Below are 10623 nucleotides of genomic sequence, written 5' to 3' on the forward strand. Positions count from 1 at the left end.
GTCATACTCAAAAACATAACCACAAAAGTCAAAGTAGTCAAAGTTTTAAAGCCATTCAGTCTCACACCTAAGTTCAAGTTCTCAAGTCATACTCAAAAACATAACCACAAAAGTCAAAGTAGTCAAAGTTTTAAAATAATGTTTGTTCAAATTGGTTCTCCCCTTTTTGTCATCATTTAAAAGAGGGTGAGAAAGGAGTCATGTCTCGCTTGGGAATGCGCACGATCTGGAATTCTCCCATTGACCGCACTACACCTTCTAGCCTCTTGAAATCCTCTCTTAGATGAGCTACCTCCTCTCATTTGGCATTGGCTTGAATTTGCAGAGCAAGGTCTTTCATCTTGTCCTCTAGGCTGACTGAAGAAGCTTGTCCAGCATTCTTCATGGCTTGAATTTCACATTCCAGTGCATATATTTGGCCACGCATTTCCAAAAGAATATCCATGATGCGATGAAAATCTGCAGAATTGTCTCGTCGTGTGCTTTGGCTTGAGCTTTTTCAGATGGAGTAAGAGTATATGAAGGCGCTTATGTATAGTCTTGCAGATTTGGTGTCAACGTATCACCTTCTTCAGGCAATTGAGAAGCCTGAAATTCTTCTGGGTCTGCTGGAGATTGTCTTGGACCTTCACTATTTGCAGCATGAGGTGCAGACTTTACTTGCTCGCCAGTCCCCCCTCTCTAGGACATCCGAAGGGGAAGAGTGATGATCATGCTCTAGATTTCCTTCTCTCCAGATTCAGCAGCAGATTTTTCTTTCTCTTCTTCAGCTTCTTTCTCCTTCTCTCTCTCTCGCTTCTTCTTCTTCTCTCTCGGTTCTTCTGAAATTCTCTCGGCCGAGACACGTAACGTCCGGTTCTTGTCGGTGCTTGGATAGTAGGATCTTCATCCTCTTCATCTTCATCCTCTAGGATGAGAGATCTTTTCTTCCTTTTTGATGGGGCTCCAATGGCCTCATTTCCTTTTCTCTTTGAAGCAGACTGAATAGGAGATTTCACTCTGAATTTCTCCATTACCTTGGAAAGTTCTTGCACGCATCTTCGTTAACATCTTCAAACCTACCACCATCTTATCACACGGTTGAACACAAAGTGATTGAGGCGGTTCAATATTCATGTGTCTGAAGATCTTTGTCACCAGACCAGGATAAGGCAATTGTCCTTTGTCTTTTGACATTGATCTGTACATATGGAAGAGAATAGTGTGCGGGAGAGAGAACTTCCGTCCCGAGTTGATCGCGTACATCAACTTTGCTTCGAAAGAGACACGTAAGTCTTTGACGTAGACTTTGGTCTAAGACAATTGATCACAATCTTATGAAGCACAATGTTGATGGCATTCATTCTGAATAGGTAACTTTCTTCTCTGCGTCCCTATCTTTGACAAGTTCCAGAGTAGTACGAGCAGGTGAGACTTTGATTGGTAGATAACGTCCTCGTTCAACTCCAACTATATCAGCCAACATATTCACATCTACCACGTAGACTTTGTCTCGTACACTAAATGATATTCTATTCGCATCCAGAAAGCTAAGATTTGAATAGAAATAAGCGGTCGATGAGCATACCCGTCTCCGTTGAGTCGAGCAAAAATTCTCAAGTTGAAACAAATTCAACTTTTCTCTTAAGTTTATGTTGATGGCGTCCGGAAGTCAAAATCGACACTTCTAGGGTTTATCACCCCTCTTTTCAACAGCCTGGAATACACTTTTTCTTGATCCTTGGATTTGAACAAATCCATCCGATTTCCTTTCACCTTTGCTGCCACGCCCATTTTCGATTGAAATTCAAGGAACATTCTGTCATCATCGTTCCCTTCAATTAAATTTTGTCCTGGCATACGAGGATCACTTGGAATGTTCGCAAGTGCTTCCTCTCGCTTTTCCTTTCGGGGCAATTCCCCATTCCTCCATTTTCTTCAAAAAGATACTCATTCCCATAATTTTTGTCCTTAAGGAAGTCATCTATATAATTCGGTGGAGTACCCGTGCTTTTCAACGCACGATAAAGTTTATACAAAAAGGAGGGCTTTTGAACTCTTACTGGCTCGGCATCCTCGATTATCTCTTCTTCCGGATCATGACTTGCACCTTGTGGGGCGGGAGGCGATGAATGACGTGGATGAGAACGAATCGGACTTTGTCGCCGACTTGTTAAGTCTTCTTTCTCGGTGAGATCGAAGTGAGTCGGTCCCTTCTCCATTCTTTGTGGTCCCCTGCTTGCGATTCTTGATGATTTCCTCGAAGAAGACATCTTTCTTTGTCGCTGGAAGATTCCTTCACTTGTTTTCCCAAGAAAATGACCACTTTCTCGAAGACGAACAAGCAAAAGAGAAACAAGATCGGGAGGAGAGTGCCTTTTAGGGTTTTGAAGATTGGAGAAAAGAAAAACTGTATATATATATATATAACTCAGTTTTGAAAAGGGAAGTTCAATCGGTGCAAGGAAAGTGAACTATCACTTCTATTCAAAATCAACAACTGCCAAAATTATTCTTTTAAAAAAAATCTCCAAATTTCATTCGGATTATAGAATAACTGAATAAAAGATCGTACCTTTTCGAGTTAAAATAACTAAATGAAAATTCGTACCTCTTAGATGAAATACAACTTACGTCTATAGCCACGAATGTCTGAGTCTGAGAATTTAAAGTCTGAAAGATTAGAGTCTCAGAGTTGGTGAGTCTCTAGACTTTTAACTTCTTCAGGCTTCAAAATGTTGAGTCTTGAACGGATAAGGTCGAATTGATTTTTCTCCAAAGGCTTTGTGAATATATCCGCTAGTTGACTCTTTGAATCAACAAATTGAATCGAGATTTCTCCATTTTGAATATGATCTCTAATAAAGTGATGTCGAATCTCAATATGCTTTGCTCTTGAATGAAGGATTGGATTTTTGGTGAGATTGATCGCACTGGTGTTGTCACATCTAATTTCTGTGCATGAGTCTTCAATCCCAAAGTCTTGTAGCTGTTGTTTTATCCAGAGAATTTGCGAACAGCAGCTTCCAAGAGCTACATACTCGCTTCATCGTTGAGAGAGATACGTGCTTTGCTTCCTTGAAAACCAAGACACTCGGCCCTGTTTCCAAGTATTTGACAAGTTCCGAGGTGCTTTTTCTATCGACTCGCAACCGGCCAGATCTGCATCTCGAGTATCCTAGAAGATTAAAGTCTCCCTTCTTGGGATACCGAGACCGATGCTTGAAGATGAGGCAACGTATTTGATAACACGTTTTACAGCACCGAGATGGGACTCTCTCGGGATCTGATTGAAACCTAGCACAAATGCAAACACTCAACAAAATATCGGTCTAGAAGCAAACGAAGATAAAGAAGTGAGCCGATCATGCTCCTGTACAGCTTTTGATCTACTTTCTTCCCTTCTTCATCCTTGTCTATCTTCTGAGAACATGACATTGGTATGTTGGTCTTTTTGCACGTTTCCAATCCAAACCTTTTGACAAGGTCATTCGCATATTTTTCTTGATGAATAAAAGTTCCTTCCTTCATTTGTTTAACTTGGAGTCCAAGAAAGAATGTTAACTCTCCCATCATACTCATTTCAAACTCATCCTCGCATAGACTTAGAAAATTTTTGCATAGACTTTCATTAGATGATCCAAAAATAATATCGTCCACATATATTTGAACAAGTAAAAAGCTTTTGCTTTCCTTTTTGATAAACAAAGTAGTATCTACTTTACCTTTGACAAAACCATTCTGTAATAAGAACTTACTTAGTCTGTCGTACCAAGCTCGAGGTGCTTGCTTTAAACCATACAAGGCCTTTTTCAGTCTGAAGACTGAGTCTAGCTTCTTTGGGTCTTCAAACCCAGGTGGTTGTTCCACATAGACTTCCTCATGGATGAATCCATTTAGGAATGCACTTTTGACGTCCATTTGGAATAACCTGAAATTTTTATAACAAGCAAACGCAAGTAATAGACGAATAGCTTCTAACCTTGCTACCGGAGCGTAAGTCTCATCATAGTCTATTCCTTCTTCTTGCGTATATCCTTTGGCCACGAGTCTTGCTTTGTTTCGTACGACTTTTCCTTCTTCATTCATCTTGTTCCCGAATACCCATTTGGTTCCAATAACAGTTTTACCTTTTGGTTTAGATGTCAATTCCCGGACATCATTGATGTTGAATTGTCTCGAGTTCTTCTTGCATAGCTTCGATCCAACTTTCATCGATAAAGCTTCTTCTATGCTTTTTGGTTCGATTTCAGAAATGAGAGCCACAGCACTAGATTCTTCATGCCTTTTTGATCTGGGTGCGGATTCCTTCATTGATTTTGCCAATAATGAGATCTTTAGGATGACTGGATTTATGCTTCCGATTCTTGGTTGTTCTTCCTAGTTGATGATCTCTTTCTTTGTTTGAATCTTCATGTGCTTCTTGATGTTGGACTTCCAGTAGACCGAGATGCTTCTTGAGTTGTAAGCATTGGAAGGTGCTGGTAGGTTCGAACTCTTCATACCGAGTCCGGGCTGGATTCATCTTGCATTGAGTCTTGGAATTTAACATTCGTTGATTCCTCCACTAACCGGCTTTTCTTGTTGTAGACTCGTAGGCTTTGCTTGATGTAGAATATCCAAGGAAGATGCCTTCATCTGATCTTTCTTCAAACTTACCAACTCTATCATTTGCATTTTTCAAAATAAAGCATTTGCAACCAAACACATGAAAGTATGAAACAATAGGCTCTTTACCTTTGAACAATTCATAGGGGTTTTCTCCAAAATAGGTCTTAAAAGACTCTATTTATAATATAGCATCTTTGTTGAAACAAATTCAGCCCAAAATCGTGAAGAAATTTTGCTTTCAATTAAAAGTGTTCTAGCCATTTCTTGAAGAGATCTATTCTTTCTTTCCACAACTCCGTTTTGCTCGGAGTATATGGAGAGGAAAACATATGATTAAAACCAGATTTATCACAAAATTTCGTAAAATCTTTATTTTCAAATTCACTTCCATGATCTGTTCTTATGCTTGAGATTGCACATCCTTTTTCATTTTGAACCTTTTTGGCAAATTTTTCAAAATACGAAAAGGTTTCTGACTTACTTGAAAGAAAATATACTCAAGTAAAACGGGAGTAATCATCCACAATTACTAGGCAATATTTCTTACCTCCAATGCTCTGGGTTCTGGTTGGTCCGAAGAGATCCATATGAAGCAACTGTAGTACATGATTAGTAGAAACATGGTTTATTTGCTTAAATGAATTTCTTACCTGCTTTCCCAGAATGCATGGAGTGCATGAATCAGACTTTTGGTATGGCAATTTAGGTAGACCTCGAACAAGCTTCTTTGATGAGATTTTGGCTAATTGTTTCATATTGACATGGCCAAGCTTTCTGTGCCATAAGACTGCTTCATCTTGAATTGAGATTAGGCATTGTGCTTCATTTGGTTTTACATCAAGGAGGTAGATATTTCCATGTCTTCGACCCATGAAAGACGAGTTGAGTCTTTGCTAATTCCGTAACATGTGCCTTCTTGAAAGGAGATCTTGAAACCAAAAGATCACATAATTGGCTAATGCTTAGAAGATTGTAGTTGAGTCCTTCCACTAGAGAGACATTGCTTATTGTGAGATTTCCAATTTTCACAGTTCCAAAACCCACAATGCTTCCTTTGCTTTGTTTCCTCCAAATGAAACTTTTCCACCATTCACTTGAACAATCTTTATGAAGCAATTTGAGTCTCTGTCATGTGTCTTGAACATCCGCTGTCAAGATACCACTTAACTTTCTTTTGACAGAGACTCGCATTCAAAGAAGAGTCTCAAGCTTTCTTTGGTACCCAAATTTTCTTGGGTCCTTTGGCGTTAGTAGAATAAGCATTACTAGGCCATACTTTCTTAACAGGCTTCCAAACCATAGGACACTCTTTTTCAAAATGATCCCGATCACACTTTGAACATCTTAGAGCACTTCGACCTACGACTTTACAAAGACTTTCTTGAAATGATTTTTGTAAGCCTCCTTTGTCGGTCTTTTTCTTAATTCTTTCTTTTACTTTTGGAAAATCAATTAAAGGAATTGTTTCGCTGTCATACCCAAACCCGGACTTGTTAAAGTAAGGTCTTTGGACTGAAAGAACTTTTTCAAGTTTTTCAGACCCTATTGAAAATTTCTTTGAAATATTTGATAAGTCAGTTTTTAAGAAAGCATTTTCTTTTGAAAGTTTATCTTCATTCTCCTTAAGAATAGAAAAATTCAAGTCTAAACTTTTCACTTTTTCTTCTAAAATATTTTCCTTTTGTTTTAAGACTGAGTTTTCCTTTTTAAGTTCGGAAATCCTTTTTAGAGAAGTCTTAAGACTAAAACATAGTTCATCAATGTATTTAGAGACTTTGACAGAATTTTATAATCACTTACCTCAAATTCACCGTCGAGTCGATCCAGTCTCGAGTCCGATTGTGCCATCGGACATAGGTTGGCATATTCCTCATCACTTTCTTCACACTCGTATCGCTCCAAGTTTCGGCTTTGAGAGCTTTTCGAGACTTTTCAGCTTTTCCTCTTTTCTTCTTCGGGGAGAGAGGACAATTTGGTCTGATGTGCCCCTTTTTCTTACATTCGAAGCAAACTACATCTTTGTTTGGTTCCTCATTATCAACAAACTTGGTTTGCTGTTTCGAAGACTTTGTTTCCTTGAGTTGAACCTTCTTCCTTTTCTATTCAGCTTTCGAACCTTCTAATCATAAGAGCAAGCTCCTCATCGTCCGATCTTCTTCGAGTCGTATCATCGAATCATCGTTAGATTTTAATGCAATGGATTTCTTACCTCTTGGATCTTCGTCTTCATTAATTCGTTCCACTTCATAAGACCGAAGAGTTCCAATCAGCTGCCTCGTCTACAGATAATGGCATAATTCTTTGCGTCTCTTTATTGAAGTCTTTATATGATTCCAATCCTTGGAGAGTCCACGCATAACTTGTTCACCTTCATAGGATCAGAAATTTTCTGTCCTTGATTCTCAAGACCATTGACAATATCTCGTAAAACGGCTAAACATGTCGCTTATAGATTCTCCTTGTTTCATTTTGAAGGCTTCATATTGACCAAGGAGAATGTTAATTCTGTCTCCTTCACTCGTCTGTCCTTCATAAGTGATATGTAATCTGTCCCAGACTTCTTTTGCTGTATCACAAGAAGATATTCTGTTATATTCAGTTGGTGATAAAGCACAATATAAAGAGTAAATTGCTTTTGCATCGAGTGCTTGTCTCTTGTTTATCTCTTCTTGAGACATTCCGCTGGTTTCAACTTTCTTTCCCTCTTTCGGATGCTGATGCAGCAATAGGAGTAATTCCTCTTTCCACCACATCCCATTCCAGATGATCCTTTGATCGTAGAAAAGCTTTCATCTTGTTTTTCCAGATGTTGTAATCCTTTCCATCAAAGTAGGGTGGTCTGGTATTGCTTTGCCCTTCCACCAGCCCTGGTGCTAGCATGCTAGCCATGGATCTTTTACTCTGAAGTAAAACACTTCAAATAAAGTAAGAACACAGGCTCTGATACCAATTGATAATGCTAGTACGAGTACCTAGAGGGGGGTGAATAGGTTTATGAAAATTTTCTTGCAGTTTGCGCAATACTTAGACAGATGAAGGATTAAAAAAATCAATCGTAAGACAGAGTAAAGGAAAGAGAGAATTAAACACGAGGTTTATAGTGGTTCGGCTTGATTCAAGCCTACGTCCACTCTTACGCACCGACAGCCGATTGGCTGGATTCCACTATGAACAAAGAGATGTTACGGTGTTGATCTTCCTTGATTTCTCGATGTAGATGATCTACTACACTCGCTCAAGGTATCACCAAGTACAAACACTCTCTCGTGTATACAATTTCGCTCGAACCGTATCGACTAACAATCAAGGTTCTTCGACTGGAATTTATCTATCGATCACACACTTAAAACAACTAGAACGTCTTCCTTTATACTCATTTATGCCATCATAGCCGTTGGCACTTACCAAAGGAATTCCTCCAATCTACCCGTTGGACGGAATCAATTAAGAAGATCATCCGAGCTATTTAAGGAATCGATGATAGCCCATCAATCTGTTCGCCCATACAATCGGGATTTTGGTTTCCAAGAATAGAACATTCCAAGAATGTTTCGTCGACCATCAGATCTTCAATTGATCTTAGATAAGAATCAAAGAATCCGAAATGATTATCCAACCAAGGGATCTATTCCAGAGGATTGGATCAAATCCCCAACCATATACTTCGGCTTCGGATATCCTACGCCACTGGATTAGAAAGACTGTCAGTGAGAATAATCTTGAGTCTTGAGTCTTGAGTCTTGAGATTACAAAGTCTTGAGACTTTAAACCAATGATATCCAGACTAGACTGATAGAAATGTTTTGTCAGCTTCAAAATATTCTGGAAAGATTTCTCCAACATAGGTTCGATGACGAGCGAGGTCAGCTAAGAAAGGTAAGCGATGAGGGTTGAGTGGAGTGAGCATTAAACAGAATGAGCATCAAGTGTTGAGTAGGGAGCAAGCCAAGCAAGCATCGAGCAGCGAGCGGCATGAGTGACCCAAAGCGAGCGACGCGAGTGTTGAGTGGTGAGTGGAGAAGTTGTTTTTCTCAATTTTGGCAAATTGAAGACTAAGAAGACAAATTAAACAGAAGAAAATGAGTACTAGAGGAGAATGCCGTAAGGAGTTGTTTACACCCTTTTGGATGCATGAGAACTTCTCACAAAAACATTTTCCTCCTTCATAAATTATAACTATTTACACCATAAAAGACATTAAAAAATCTAAGTTATTAAAAAATAATGTAAAATTACTCGAACTACTCACTAAATAGTTGTTTAATATTGTTGACGCCATTTATTTTAAGATTTTCTTTATATAAAAAATATATATATTTAAGGTTGATCCAGATTGGACTAACCCCGAACTCTTAAGATTAAGGATCAACCCGCAAGTACTGGTCAAGGAATCTTAAGATTAATGACCAATCCAGTCTCCCTAGGAACCGGACCAGGACCGATAGGGTTGGGTTGGTCCAGAGTCCGTCTAGGGTTGACCCTAGACTGATCCTCACCCTTACCAAGAAGAGAGAGAGTGGCTTTACACTCCTACCCTCACTTATTTTGATTTTTCCCTTACATTGAATCATGAAGTGTACAGGCAACAAGTCACGGTTAATTCAATACGAAGGCACGGGCCTGAAAAGTACTTAATCCTGAATGGATGCATTATCTTGTCAAGTCCTTTTCTTAGGACAGACATTGCATACAAAGAGAGCAAGCGTAGGTTCCTCTTACTTTGTTTAGATAAAGTATTGAAATGTGTGAACATGAGTGAAGACGTAACGAAATAGGTGTTTTTCTTGTGTATTGCCATTGATGGACTTTAGACTGGCCTCAATTTGAAGCGGCCGCCTTTGATTGGCCTCAACCCGAGGTCGACTTTCATTGTTGTATCCATGAAAAATTATATCGTATAATTGAATGTGCACAAATGCACAATAGAGTGAATTAATAAATGAGTGCGATCTAGTGGGTAGCTAATACGAATCCATATGTAAGCATGCTAACACAATCTCACTATTTAGTAATCTAAGGGAAGTCAATGTGGACATGAGGGAGAGTGACAATAGGTTGCTCTCAATAGTTATAGACCGAGTATCAAAGTTACAATTCTTTTGTAAACTAATGCGTAAAGATAGGTGAACATATGATGAAGTACGTTTCTTTCATTTGTGTCCAAGGTGGTTGACCTTCGGCCGACCTTGATCCGAGGCGACCACCTCTAATTAGTTTTGATTAGAGGTTAATATCACTTTTTGAGTTCATGAAAATCTAAATACCCTAAAATTGGTGGGTTGACCAACTCATGACCCCAGAAGAAAGAGGGAGTAGCCTTACACTCTTACGCCCAATTACTTCAATTTGTCTCTTTTCATGGAAAAAATTGGTGGGTTGACCAACTGATGACCCCAGAGGAGAGAGAGAAGCCTTATACTTTTACGGGGATCCCTCTAGTAGGTGGGTGATTCGAGGAAAAACCTACGGTCTTTCCGGTCCTATGAGGACAAACTCCCAATTACTTCAATTTTTTTCCCTTTTCATCTAATCATCTACCCACACCATTTCCATTATATTTAATAATTTAAAAATAATGATTAACTTTTGGTAATTTTTACTAATGACATTATGCTTCAAATCACCATGTACTACAAACACATAACTTAATTTTGCACGAAATCAACGAATTTGAATTTATTTTAATTTTGTCAATTTAGTTTGAGACTTTTTACATTTTTGCCAATTTAGCTCATCTGGCCATTATTAATCAGAAAAAAAAAATTGATGTGGATTCCTAGTTAGGCACTGACATGGATGTTGGAGGAAAAAAGGAAACGCAAAAAAAAAAAGAATGTCAAGAGGTCCCAAATGATGTCCGTTTTGGCTTGAGAATTCTTGACCAGATCATCTTCGCTAAACCGTATGAACCCTAATTAAATTCGCCCAAATCATGTTGCAAATTTTCCCTATTTTCGATCTTGTCTTGCCATTTCCCTCAAGCAAAGTCATTCTTCCATTAACCACTTTCATTAATTGAGCCCCCTTTTTCCC

Source organism: Eucalyptus grandis, chromosome 3 (genome assembly GCF_016545825.1).
Source record: "Eucalyptus grandis isolate ANBG69807.140 chromosome 3, ASM1654582v1, whole genome shotgun sequence".
NCBI classification, from domain to species: domain Eukaryota; kingdom Viridiplantae; phylum Streptophyta; class Magnoliopsida; order Myrtales; family Myrtaceae; genus Eucalyptus; species Eucalyptus grandis.